Consider the following 14357-nt stretch of genomic DNA (forward strand, 5'->3'; position numbering starts at 1 on the left):
TTCCCTTACCACTTCCAATGCATCGCTACCTATCGTAAACTGCTGTTCTCTTCCGAGACTGTTAAACATTACTTTAGTTTTCTGCAGATTAAATTTTATACCCACCCTTCTGCTTTGCCATTCCAGCTCAGTGGGCATGCATTCCAATTGGTCTCTTGAGTTACTAAGCAAGGCAATAGTATCAGCGAATCGCAATTTACTAAGGTATTCTGCATTAGCTATTATCTCGAGTTCTTCCCAATCATGGTCTCTGAATACCTCCTGTAAACACGCTGTGAATACCATTGGAGAGGTCGTATCTCCCTGTCTAACGCCTTTCTTTATTGGGATTTTGTTGCTCTCTTTGTGGAGGACCATGGTGGCTGTCGAGCCGCTATAGATATCTTTCACTATTTTTACATATGGCTCGTCTACACCCTGATTCCGTAATGGGTCCATGACTGCTGAGGTTTTGACTGAATCAAACGCTTTCTCGCATTGAATGAAAGGTATATATATATAAATAAAGGTTGATTATATTCCGCACATTTCTCTATCACCTGATTGATAGGGTGAGTGTGGTCTATTGTTGAGTAGCCTTTATGAAATCCCGCTTGCTCCTTTGTTGACAGATGTCTAGGGTGTCCCTGATTCTATTTGCGATTACCTTAGTAAATACTTTGTAGGCAGCGGACAGTAAGCGAATCGGTCTATAATATTACAATTCTTTGGCGTCCCCTTTCTTATGGATTAATATTATGTTGGCGTTCTTGCAATATTCCGGTACACCCAAGGTCATGACGCATCGCGTATACAGGGTGGCCAGTTTTTTAGAACAATCAGCCCACAATCCTTCAACAAATCTGCCGTTACCTGATCCTCCCCGGCTGCCTTCCCCTTTGCAACGTTCCCAAGGCTTTCTTTACTTCTTCCGGCGTTACTTGTGGCATGTCAAATTCCTCTAGACTATTCACTCTTCAATTATAATCCTAGGTGCCACTGGTACTGTATAAATTTCTGTACAACTCCTCTATAGAGATTTCATCGGATATTTCGTCTCCTGCGATAGCTTGCCGGTATCCTGTCTAACGAAGTTACCACCGAATTCTTTTTTACACTCCTTAATGATGTCCATAAGATTGTCGTTCATTGCTTCCACACTATGGTCCTCTTCCTGAGTTAAAGCCGAATACCTGTTCTGTAGCGTGATCTGGAATTCCTCTATTTTCCCTTTTACCGCTACCTCATTCATCGGCTTCTTATGTACCAGTTTCTTCCGTTCCCTCCTCAAGTCTAGGCTCATTCTAGTTCTTACCATCCTATCGTCACTGCAGCGCACCTTGCCGGGCACGTCCACATCTTGTATGATGCCAGGGTTAGCACAGAGTATGAAGTCTATTTCACTTCTAGTCTCGCCATTCGGACTCCTCCACATCCGCTTTCGGCTATGCCGCTTTTGTAAGAAGGTATTCATTATCCGCATATTATTCTGCGCTGCAAACTCTGCTAAAAATTCTCCCCTGCTATTCCTAGAACCTATGCCATATTCCCCCACTGACTTGCCTCCAGCCTGCTTCTTGCCTACCCTGGCATTGAAGTCGCCCATCAGTATAGTTTATCTTGTTTTGACTTTACCGATAGCAAATTGCACGTCTTTATGGAAACTTTCGAATTGCTGGTCATGATGACTTCATGTAGGCGCGTAGACCGGTGCGACCTTCAATTTGTACCTCTCATTATCTTTGACAAGACCTGCCACCCTCTCGTTAATGCTATAGTATTCCTGTATGTTACTAGCTATATCGTTATTGATCAGGCATCCGACCCCTAGTTCTCGTCTCCCCGCTAAGCACCGGTAGCGCAGGACGTGCCTGCTTTTTACCACCGTATATGATTCATTCGTCCTCCTAACCTCACTGAGCCCTATTATATCCCATTTATTGCTCGCTACTTCCCACAATAGCAGTGCTAGACTCACCTCACTAGATAACGTTCTAGCGTTAAACGTTGCCAGGTTCCGATTCCAATGGTGGCCTGTCCGGACCCAGAGATTCTTAGCACCCTCTGCTGCCTCTCAGGTGTGACCACCGCCGTGGTCTGTTGCTTCACAGCTGCTGGGGACTGAGGGCCGGGGTGGGCTTGTTGTATTCATATAGGAGGTTGTGGCCTAGTACTGCGCCAGGCTGGTCAATCCTGCTCTGCTGAGGGAGTGCGTTACTTATTCTTGTCACTCGGATCAGGACGCATTCCACGCCTTTATAAGCATGTATATCAACACGCTTCATCGATGGTAACTTAACGACAAATCTTTACAGAAAGTCCACTGACCGACAGCGATACCTGCATTTTTAAAGCAGCCATGTCAAGCATTGCAAAACGAGCATTCCCTACAGCCAAGCTATCCGGTTCAAAAGATTTGTTCGGACAATAGTGAATTCACTCGCAACTGTAACCAGCTTCGTGACGCACTAAGCGTACAAAAATACCCTTCACAAATATTTGACGATGCCCTTAAAGGGGCCGACTGTCTCGACCGGAAGGAACTCATCTGCACGGACAAGCGATCGGCGCCGATTTCATGAACAAGGTTTATCCTAACACACTCTGCATCTATTCCTAACGTGTCCCACGTTGCCAGGAAGCATTATAACTTACTAAAACAAAGCGACCGTCTTGAACACATTCTCACGGAATCGCCAAGGGTTGTCTATTGTCGCTCTAGGAATCTGCGTGACCTGGTAACCTCTTCCAAGACTAAAGCGATCGCTCCTGCTGGTTGTCATCCCTGCAATAAGCCCCTTTGTAAAGTTTGTACACACATGACCACGTCAAAGACTGCTAGAAGCACACAATCCAATTTTTCTGTTAAAATCAACGGCGAGTTCACTCGCGACAGCACGAACGTCATCTATCTACTTATATGTTCAGTGTGTCATATGCAGTATATTCGTCAGACCGAAACGTCTTTTCATATCAGATTCAATATCCACAAAGCACAGGTTAACAGCTTGCCACACCTTCCATTATCTAAATATCTTCGACTGTCAGGTCATACGTTTGACAATATCAGTGTAACCATAATACAATCAGGTTTCAAATCGCCCTATAATCGGGAAGTGCCAGAATCCTTTCTTATCCATAAATTTAACACTGTGTCATCGGCTATCAACGAGAGCGTAGGGAAAGTGTCGTGCCTTTCTGCCATATTTTGATGTGTATGTTCTTGTACATAATTTACAAAGCATGCCAAATCAGTTTTGCCATGTCGCCATCGATATTATTTTGCACTTAATGAACAATCATCGTGACACGTTAATGATATTTCATGCATATCATTTATCATGCTTAAGTTGTATTTGCTGCTGCACTTTTTTTGCTAATATTTGCAAGAGTGCATGTACTACTGATTATGCCCACGTGCGCATTGCCATAAAAGCTGCTGCGCGCTTGTATCTGTGTTTATTCTGACGAAGGCCGTGCTACGGCTGAAACGTTAAAGCCATTAAAGATGCTCTGTTCGTAAGTGTGCACCGGCGTTTCTAAAGCTACCTATGCACCGGACCTACAGAACTTGTCATTGATATATATATATATATATATATATATATATATATATATAGTCATATAATGAGAAGCCAACAAACACTGACACCAAGTACAACATAGGGGTAATTGCATGTGCTTAATAAATGAAATAAAGTAATGATAAATTAATGGAAATTAAAGTGCATGAAAAAACTACTTGCCGCAGGTGGGAACCGAACCCACAACTTTCGCATGTCGCGTGCGACGCTCTACCAATTAAGGTACCGCGGCGGCGTTTCCCCATCCACTTTCTTTGGTATTTATGTGTACTAGTAGAGCCCTGGGAGTGTTAGCCAGTGCCCCCACTCACAGACCTTGGCGGCGGACGTGGAACGTCTTTTTTGCCGCAGGCGTCACGAGAACGTGATCTTTTCGGGTGAAGGCAACTGGTCAATAAACCCACATATGCTACCTGAAGGCATCAATGTTGCCGGATTCGAGACCCTCGTTAAGTAATAAACGAGAAGAAAGGGGGTTAACCGAGAGACCCGATATTTATTAGTCATATAATGAGAAGCCAACAAACACTGACACCAAGTACAACATAGGGGTAATTGCATGTGCTTAATAAATGAAATAAAGTAATGATAAATTAATGGAAATTAAAGTGGATGAAAAAACAACTTGCCGCAGGTGGGAACCGAACCCACAACCTGACTATGACTAATAAATATCGGGTCTCTCGGTTAACCCCCTTTCTTCTCGTTTATTACTTAACGAGGGTCTCGAATCCGGCAACATTGATGCCTTCAGGTAGCATATGTGAGTTTATTGACCAGTTGCCTTCACCCGAAAAGATCACGTTCTCGTGACGCCTGCGGCAAAAAAGACGTTCCACGTCCGCCGCCAAGGTCTGTGAGTGGGGGCGCTGGCTAACACTCCCAGGGTTCTACTAGTACACATAAATACCAAAGAAAGTGGATGGGGAAACGCCGCCGCGGTAGCTCAATTGGTAGAGCATCGCACGCGACATGCGAAGGTTGTGGGTTCGGTTCCCACCTGCGGCAAGTTGTTTTTTCATCCACTTTAATTTCCATTAATTTATCATTTCTTTGTTTCATTTATTAAGCACATGCAATTACCCCTATGTTGTACTTGGTGTCAGTGTTTGTTGGCTTCTCATTATATGACTAATAAATATCGGGTCTCTCGGTTAACCCCCTTTCTTCTCGTATATATATATATATATATATATATATATATATATATATATATATATATATATATATATAGGGCTCCTATATGATAGCGCATGAGCGAAGTCACGCGGTTTTCCTTTTTATTTCGCGGGATTTTTTTTCAATGTTCAAAAATATCGCCAAGCAGCACGTATGCTGCAACAGAAACAATTTCAGCGGTCGTGTTTGAATCCCCTCGACAACGCAGCGGAACCTGCTTGGCGTTAAGATGAACATTAAGTATCTTGCATAATTGATCTCAGCTAACTGACTAATCAAGCGGGACACGAAAATATACTAAGGAGCGCCACATGACGGAAAACCATACGCCGTTGGTTTCGTTCACATGTGGCTAACCACTTTATCCAAAATTCGTGGTTCAAGTTACGTGAAACACCCTGCGTATGTATGTATATAATATAGAATGCATGGCTTCACGTTACTGGGGCATGAACGAAATGATGTGCGTTTCGCATTCTTGTGAAAAGACTTAATGATGGAGAATGATTAGTTAAAAAAACTAAAGCTTCACGACACTGCTATCAAAACGCGTTCAAGAGGGATAAATTGGAATGTTGCACAGTTTCAAAACCAAGATAATTTTCTTTTGACGTAGGAATTATACATGGCAAATTATTTTATGCTTCATTAAAGATAAGTATCCCAAATTTCAATAGTCATAAAAGGTTAGCTTACTTCTGTACGAACATCGACCACCTGCTGTGCCACTGTCCACGATACACCCCTGAGAGACAAGAACTTGCCAAAGCTTTTCAAAAACTGGACAATCGGCCGCTTTCTGTGCAGGTGCTGTTGGAACACCGCCCCCATCGCCCGTCTGCCCATAAAGCGGTGAAGGCACTTTTGTTCTACTTAAGGACGACGGGCTTGTGCGACCATCTGTGACTATTAATGCAATTTCTGTAAGGCCACACACGTCAGCGAACTCACCGCAATTTCCTTCTTTCCTTCCCTCCTCTCTTTCCCTGTAATCTTTGTTTTCCCCTTTCCCATTCCCCCGGTGTAGGGTAGCAAACCGGACGTTATTCTGGTTAACCTCCCTGCCTTCTCCTTATCTCTTTCCCTCCTCCTGTACGAACATCAATGCATAAGGTTTGCTGTATTTCGCATATGATGCTTCTTTCTGACAGACCGTTGAGACCTTAAGCAGAAATGAATTCTGACTTTTCTAGTTACATTGCATATGCATTATTGCATTTATTACGTAAAATTTATAGCGACAAGCATTCTTTGGATTGGTCAGGCATTTGTCGCTGTCTATGTTTCTAATAGCTTTTCCGCCAACTTGGGTAACAGTACATGCTATTGTCGTTTGGCTACAGCGTCTATCTGCTATGCTGAGGGAACCAGACCATAAATCAACTGCCCGAACAACTTGAAGAACCTTATGTGTTCTTCTGGGTAAGTGCCGCTCTTCAGTGACAGCAGAATTTGAAATATTTTTCAACCTCGGCGAAACGTAATCAGCGTAATATATATTGAGAGAATCTTGTCTCAATACACATTCACTCACCCGCCACGTACGCACCTCACCGCGGTGTGGCTTGATGGCACAGAACCGCAAAAGCAAAGCGCTAAAAAAGGACACAGCGGCCTACACGCCTCAGACACGATGTGTTGCGGTGGTCGCAGTAGGGTGTGTCGCTTGGTTGCCTTCAATACCAATCGCATTAGCGTCGACAGCCTTCCTGATATGTGTTCCGTTGGGAAACTTTCCACAGGTAACCAGACGATGAGATTTGTATCTCTGGTCAGCAGTACACGAAGTACAACCACAAACGCAGTATTAATTCCATTAAAGCGTCACATTCGCGCCAATGACATTTACAATTTATTTCCCTATTACTCGGTATTTTTCGCAGGCCGTGGTACGCTATAATTTTTTTTCCACATTTGCATGAAGCATAATTCTGCAGTTACCTTTGGTAAATCCGGAGCCACATTAATGCTGCGTTGTAAAGAGTGCTCTACACTAATAGAAATAACAGTATGTCCCCCATAACTGACCTCACGAACATCTGCACATAGTCAAATTTGTTAGAAGAGAGCACCTTAAGGAAGTAATAACCAGAAAACAATGATAAAAAATTTGCATATTGTCCTGATAGTTTTTTCTCTTGTAGTTCAACATGGTTAGCGACACTCGCGCTGATACGACAGCGTAGCATCCGAGGGATACAATTCAAACTAACTTAAAAAAAGCATGCGCACAACGTAATTTACCAATTTAGATCAGTATTTCGCAAAAGAGTTTTTTCTTATTAGTTAGTGTTCAGGGTTGGGCTGGTTCTTTATGTCTGAAGCTGGCCCAGCGACTAAGAGGCTTTGGCGTTCTGTGTCGAGCACGAGGTGGAGGTCGCTAAGTTTAAGCACGTCTACCGCTTTTCGGTCAACATGGGGTGAACATGGAGAGCATAAAACAGATGGTTTGTGTTTTATGCTGTCGGTACAGGTTTAAGAATCGCAAATGCCCATAATCAATTGATTGGTTAATTGTCCTATATCGAGTATATTGATAATGTTCGCGACTTTCGTCGCTAGCATTACCGAGTTTATTCATAATGTAAGTGACGAAAATAACACGACATAACCGACCACGCAAGCACACACAAACATACGCACGCACTCACCTGCAGGATGTAGATAACCTTTAGAAAAAGACATAGGGATAGAGAGATGCAAATGAGAGAAAGGCAAGGTCAATTACGGTAAACCCAATGTAAGCGAAGTTGTTTGATTCAGATGCATTAGACAGAGATAGGACGCCTTTTGAAGTTTAAATCTTCTATATATTTTGAGCTTAACAGCACCACGCCTGAGTATAATGTTAGCATATTGCTAGCCATAGACATATCTATACGGCGGGGGGGGGGTACGAGCAAGGGGGGCATCTGCCCCCCACTGTCAAAAGTAGGGGGGGGGGGCAAATTATGTTGTGTTCCCCCTCGACCTTTCAAAGTGGGCACTTATGGCTGCACGGCGGAAAGTCCAGCAAAACTGCAGCTGAAGCTAAAATTTATTTTTTTAGTGGATTGACCACATAAGTAATAGTTTTTTGTACCACGCATCCCCTGCTTGGACAGCGAAGATTCTCTTTTGTGCCTCCTGGCAACACCCTGTAGCGGACGACGCGCGGGATTCGCCATACACATTCGGGTTGCAGACAACGCCTTCCGCTGGGCAGTTCCCGCCTCAGCAAACTATCCACTTGCGCAACTTGCATCATGGCCACTTTTTGGGGGTCGCTAAATCCGTACTAGAAAACACAATCGCCTTGCTACATTTCACCAGCGGGTGAGGGGCGAGTCCGGAAAAAATATTGTAATCAGCAGCGCCCAGCGACTGGTGTGCCTTACGGGATGAAATAGTTGGTTTATCAAATGCTGGAACTATTTATGTCCAGAGATAGCATACATAGCGTTGCAGTATCAGTACCTTATTACCATCAAAAATTTATTCAAACCTCTTAGAGGTGTAACTGTTGAATGTCATTCTTTAATCACTACTTATCGTAGACATGCTCGTAAAAATGAATTTGGTCGAACGGGTAGAGCCTTTCAATCCCAATAGAGCACTGACTTGGATTTTTGTCTAAACGAATGTGTCACTCCTGACATCGACAATTGCATTTTTAGGCTGTTTGTGAATAAGAGCTACACTATTACTTCTTTCTCGGCAGTACCAAAAACAGAAGAATTTGGTATCTTAAAAAAGTAATGGTTACATTTGGTAACGTGTACCGAAAATTTGCACTGTGTTAGTTACTTATGTGCTCTGAGAACAATTGCTGAATAGTAGCTTTCTCTCAATTTTCATGCGTTATACACGGCATTTAGTTGTTTCCCCCGATATCCTTGGTAAAATATGCGAAACACGGTGTTTATTCTAAGTAATGCTCCGAGTGAAGAGTGATACAAGTTCATTCTGCGTGGTCTCATTTAGGTCTTTGTAGGAAGTTTTCATTAAAGCGTGATAGCGCGTCGTACTACCGCTAATCTACATGTTTCCCAGACTCCTGAAACAAACGCACGAAGTGCGGACGTGCAATTCCGGGAAAGTAGGAAAAGTTTTAAGTGCTCTACGCTGCGAATATTTAATTTCCTTGCTTTAAATGCAAGTGTCGCAGATAATTGCTAAACCCTCGTTTTTCATGTATTTTCTTGCATATTATATACGAGACTTGAAGTTTGTTTTACTGCTGTCTTCGGTGAGCTAAACAAGGCATCTTGTTTCTATATGCGGAAAATTACGGTAATGTTATGGCCAATGTATAGCCAATGTTCCAAATGGGCAGGTGAAATGCGCGTTTACCGGTAAAATACGTATGTCAGTGGTTCATAGCGTTATTAGTCTGTTTTACGATTGGTGCAAAACTTAGATGGCAGCGCTGGCATAAAGAAAACTACAACTAATCTCGAATTTTGCAAACATGCGGGAAGAATATGCAAAATTTATGTATGATGGTAAATGCGTGTTGATGAAATACGGCATTAAAAAAATTTAAACCAGATGCTCGAAAGTATCATGCTGCTGCTATGCAGGTTTCCCAGTGCATCAAGAGAACTCTGCCTTGCAGATATTTTATACTTTGAAGGAATGCGCAGCCTTTTAAGGGAAATGTCCCCCGTAGGTTTAACGTTTCTGGCTTATTAAAAAGCGTTACGAATAATTATTGAACCCTCATCTATTTTCGTCTGACTTTTTGAGAAATTATATATTTGTCTCGCCTGGTGTCCTCACTGAACTAAAGGAGGCAATTTCATTATGTTTGGTGACTGTAAGGGCACGTTATTGAGTGATGTCTAGGGGAACTTCGAAATAGATAGATAATAGGGGCTTTCATATTAAACCACGCACGCAAGCATTCCAGAATGTGTGAGCATGTCTAACGAGCGGGAAGAACTTATCCCGCGGCCCTGGCTATACAAGCCGCCGAGGCCAAATTTAGCGAAAATTTGTGGAACGCTATGCAAACTGTCTATGCCAAGGTGAATGCGATTGGATCAAATCTTTTCTAAAAAATTATTATTCAAGTGCTAGAGTGTGTGATATGGCCACTAGCATTTATGCTTCTCAGTGTACCGACATAGCTATATACATGTTACAACAGGTTTATATATTCTGGAAAGAAGAGGGAGTACCTGATAACTGCTATGTGAGACAAAATTTTTGCGATCCTGGTCATGTTAGAAGTGCTGCTAATAATCGCTCAGCCGTCGTCTTTCTTTCCCTATTTTCAGGCGTCATAACACGTTCCAACTTGGTTTCAGCGATGTCTTCGGTGAACCAAACAAGAAATCTTGTATATACTCTGCGATAATAAAGGACGCATTATGGGCAATATGTTGGTAAACGTCAAAGAATGGGGACTAAATATGACATTTGCGGTGAATTACGCATGCAAGCAATACAGATCTTTATGAATGTGTTTTGCGAACAAAAATATATCCCGTTGCTCTAGAAGAAGTGTGAACTCAACAGATGTCAAACATAGCGGCAATTTAGGGAAGCCAGGGAAGGGTGGGGGGATGGGGGGAGGATGACAACGTAAATGTGATGGTGAAGTAGCATGTGTACTGATGAATTACATTCATCAGTACACAAAATCAAAATCCGACGTCGGTGTGTTAAAGAAAGTGCATTTCAACAAGAGCCGTTACGAACACGTAAGCCACAGTCCCGACACAATTCCACAGGGAGAATAACATATACAAAGCGTAAAGCATGGCACGTTTTGAAATAAGTGCGCATGTCCAGACTCACTAACATATAACCACATTGACTCACGGAAAGGTACAATTACACATAAGAAAATTGTCACATTACACAAAATGATGTTTATTATATAGAGGGAACATAGTGTGGACACAGTGCAGCGTCGGACATCGTTTCGACAGAAAGTATTTCGAACCACGTGTACCCAACCCGCAAGCCCTCCATGTGGCGCAAGGAAGTTAATTAAATAATTGAATTTGCCAAGCTAAAATAGGTAGAAAAATAGTAAAATACACAAACACACACAACCTACAGACACCATAGCTTCGGATTGTGATTTGAACATAACAAAAAATATGCTTCTGTTCCACGAAAAGTAAAAAAACAGATTACCAGAATGACGTCGGCGATATGGTGGCTTGCAGCAGCTGTCACTCATACACCAAGAATAGCATTCGCCGCCAGTGCTTCCCGGTAAATATTACAGTCAAATAGGCTGCACTCGCCGGGAAGTGTGAGAATCGGTCCGGGATCTTTTAATGCCATCGCGTTCCGTTCTTAACAGCGAAGCTTAAGGGTCATCATCATCACCAGCAGCATCATTATTATCACCCTGGTTACGCCCACTGCCGGGCAAAGGCCTCTCCCACACTTCTACAACTACACAACTTAGGTAGAACCATTTTCGTAAGCCTCCAGGCTTCTGCCCCGTCCGTGAGTACTGGTAAGACGCAGCTTTTATGCACTTTTCTCTTGAGGGATAAGAGCAACCTGCTGTTCATGATATGAGCATGCCTGCCAAACGCACGCCAGACCATTCCTATTCTTCTGATTATTTCAGTCTCATGATCCGGATCCGCGGTCACTACCTGCCCTAAGTAGATATATTCCCTTACAACTTCTTATGCCTCACTACCTAGTGTAAACTGCTGTTCTCTTCCGAGACCGTTAAACATTAGTTTTCTGCAGACTAATTTTTATACCTGCCCTTCTGCTTTGCCTCTCCAGGTCAGTGAGCATGCATTGCAGTTGGTCCCCTCAGTTACAAAGCAAGACTATATCACCAGTGAATCGCATGTTACTCATGTATTTTCCATTAACTCTTATTCCCAATTATTCCGAATCCAGGTCTTCGAATACCCCGTGTAAACACGCTGTGAATAGCATTGCAGAGATGGTGCCTACCCTGCCTGACGCCTTTCTTTAACGGCATTTTGTTGCTTTCTTTATGGAGGACTACAGAGGGTGTGGAGCCGCAGATATGTTTCAGTATATTTAAAAACGGGTTGACTACACCCTAATTCCGCAATGCCTCCATGACTGCTGAGGTTTCTACTGAATCAAACGCTTTCTCGTAATTAATGAAAGCTATATATAAGCGTTGGTAATATTCCACACATTTCTCTATCACCTGATTCATAGCGTGAATATGGCCTGTTGTTGAGTAGCCTTTACGAAATCCTGCCTGGTCCTTTGGTTGACAGATGTCTAAGGCGTTCCTGATTCTATTTGCTATTACTTTAGTAAATACTTTGTAGGCAACGGACAGTAAGCTGATCGGTCTACAGTTTTTCAAGTCTTTGGCGTCGCATTTCTTATGGATGAAGATTATGTTGGCGTTCTTCGAAGGTTCCGGTACGCTCGAGGTCATGAGGCATTGCGTATACAGGGTGGCCAGTACTTGTAGAACAGTATGCCCGCCATCCTTCAACAAATCTGGTGTTACCTGATTCTCCCTTCCCCTTTTGCATAGGTTCCAAGGCTTTCTTTACTTCTTCTGGCGCTACTTCTAGGATTTCAAATTCCTCTGCAGTATTCTCTCTTTCATTATCGTCGTGGCTGCCAGCGGTGCTGTATAAATCTCTATAGATCTCCTGAGCCACATGAACTACCTAATCCATAGTAATAATGATATTGTCGGCTTTGTCTCTTAACACATACATCTGATATTTCCTACTCCTAATTTCTTCTTCACTGCTTTTAGTCCTCCTCCATTCCTGAGAGCATGTTGAATTCCATCCATTACTGCTTCTTTATGTCGGCTGTCTTACGCTTGTTGATTAACTTGGAAAGTTCTGCCAATTCTATTCTAGCTGTGGGGTTAGTGCCTTTCATACACTAGCGTTTCTTCATCAGATCCTTCGTCTCCTGGGATAGCTTACCGGTATCCTGTATAACGAAGTTACCAGTGACTTCTAATCATCATCATCAGCAGCAGCAGCAGCAGCCGCCGCCGCCGCCGCCGCCGCCGCCGTTTATGTCCACTGCAGGTTCTATTTCACACTCCTTAATGATGCCCATAATATTGTCGTTCTGTGCCTCAACACTAAGGTCCTCTTCCTGAGAGTTAAAGCTGGAAATCTGTTCTGTAGCTTGATCCAGAATTCCTCTATTTTCCCTCTTACCGCTAACTCATTGATCGGCTTATGTACCAGTTTCTTCCGGTCCCTCCTCAAGTCCAGGCTAATTCAAATTCTTACCATCCTACGGCAACTGTAGCGCACCTTGCCGAGCACTTCCACATCTTGTATAACGCCATAGTTAGCGCAGAGTATGAGGTCTATTTCATTTCTAGTCTCGCCATTCGTGCTCCTCCGCGTCCACTTTCAGGTATCCCGTTTGCGGAAGAAGGTATTCATTATTCACATGCTATTCCATTCTGCAAGCTCTACTACTAACTCGCCACTGCTATTCCTTGAATCTATGCCATAATCCCCCACTGACTTGTTTACAGCCTGCTTCTTGCCTACCCTGGCATTGAAGTCGGCCATCAGTGTAGTGAATTTTGTTTTGACTTTACCCATCATTGATTCCAGGTCTTTATAGAAGTTTTTGACTTCCTGATCATCATAACTCTATGTAGGGGCGTAGGCCTGTAGGAACTTCAATTTGTACCTCTTATTGAGTTTCAGAACAAGACCTGCCACCTTCTCGTTAATGCTATACGATTCCTGTATGTCATGAGCTATATCCTTATTGATCAGGAATCCGACCTCTAGTCTCTCCGGCAAGCCCCGGTAGCACAGGACATGCCCCCTCTTTAGCACTGTATATGCTTCTTTCGTCCTCCTAATCTCATTGAGCCCTATTATATCCCATTTACTGCCCGCTAATTCCTCCAATAGCACTGCTTAATTCACGTCACTAGATAACCTTCTAGCGATAAACGTTGCCACGTTCAGATTCCAATGGCGGCCTGACCGGACCCAGCGCTTAGCACACTCTGCTGCGTCACAGGTCTGACCGCCGCCGTGGTCAGTTGCTTCGCAGCAGCTGGGAACAGAGGACCGGAGTTTGATTGTTATATTAATATTCGAGGTTGTGGCCAAGTACTGCACCAGGGTGGCCTATCAAGCGGCCGTGGCTACGGCAGCTTCCGACGTGCGTAATAACGTCACTAGCCTTTCTTATATATGAGAACCAGCCTAGCAACTGAATTATTTGTTGCTGCGGCACTTCTATGTTTACGAAACGCATAGTTAGGACTCCGAGGAGCAGCGTCAGTACGAGGAGTGACCGAGGGGAAAAGGAAACGGCAATACAACCAACCGCGGCGTGCTGTAAAAAATGCCATTATTGCTAGTACTCTAAATCAATGAAGCATTGTATGCCCACCTCCGCAGTTGTAGTGGTGGTTTTCAACAGCTTTCTGGTGCATCCAGTTTCGCAGGGCCAAGAGAGCGAGTATTTTTGACCATTGCAAGTAATTTATGTTCATTATTTATTGCGTACAACCTCGACAATACAATAACCTAAACTAGCGATACGTTTACCCTGTAGACTTAACCACCAAGTACACTCATTTGGTTAATTATTAGAATTGTTCGTAGCAAATATACATGACTGGTGTGTGTTTTACGACTGCTGCTGGGCAGACCC

Source organism: Dermacentor albipictus, chromosome 8 (genome assembly GCF_038994185.2).
Source record: "Dermacentor albipictus isolate Rhodes 1998 colony chromosome 8, USDA_Dalb.pri_finalv2, whole genome shotgun sequence".
NCBI classification, from domain to species: domain Eukaryota; kingdom Metazoa; phylum Arthropoda; class Arachnida; order Ixodida; family Ixodidae; genus Dermacentor; species Dermacentor albipictus.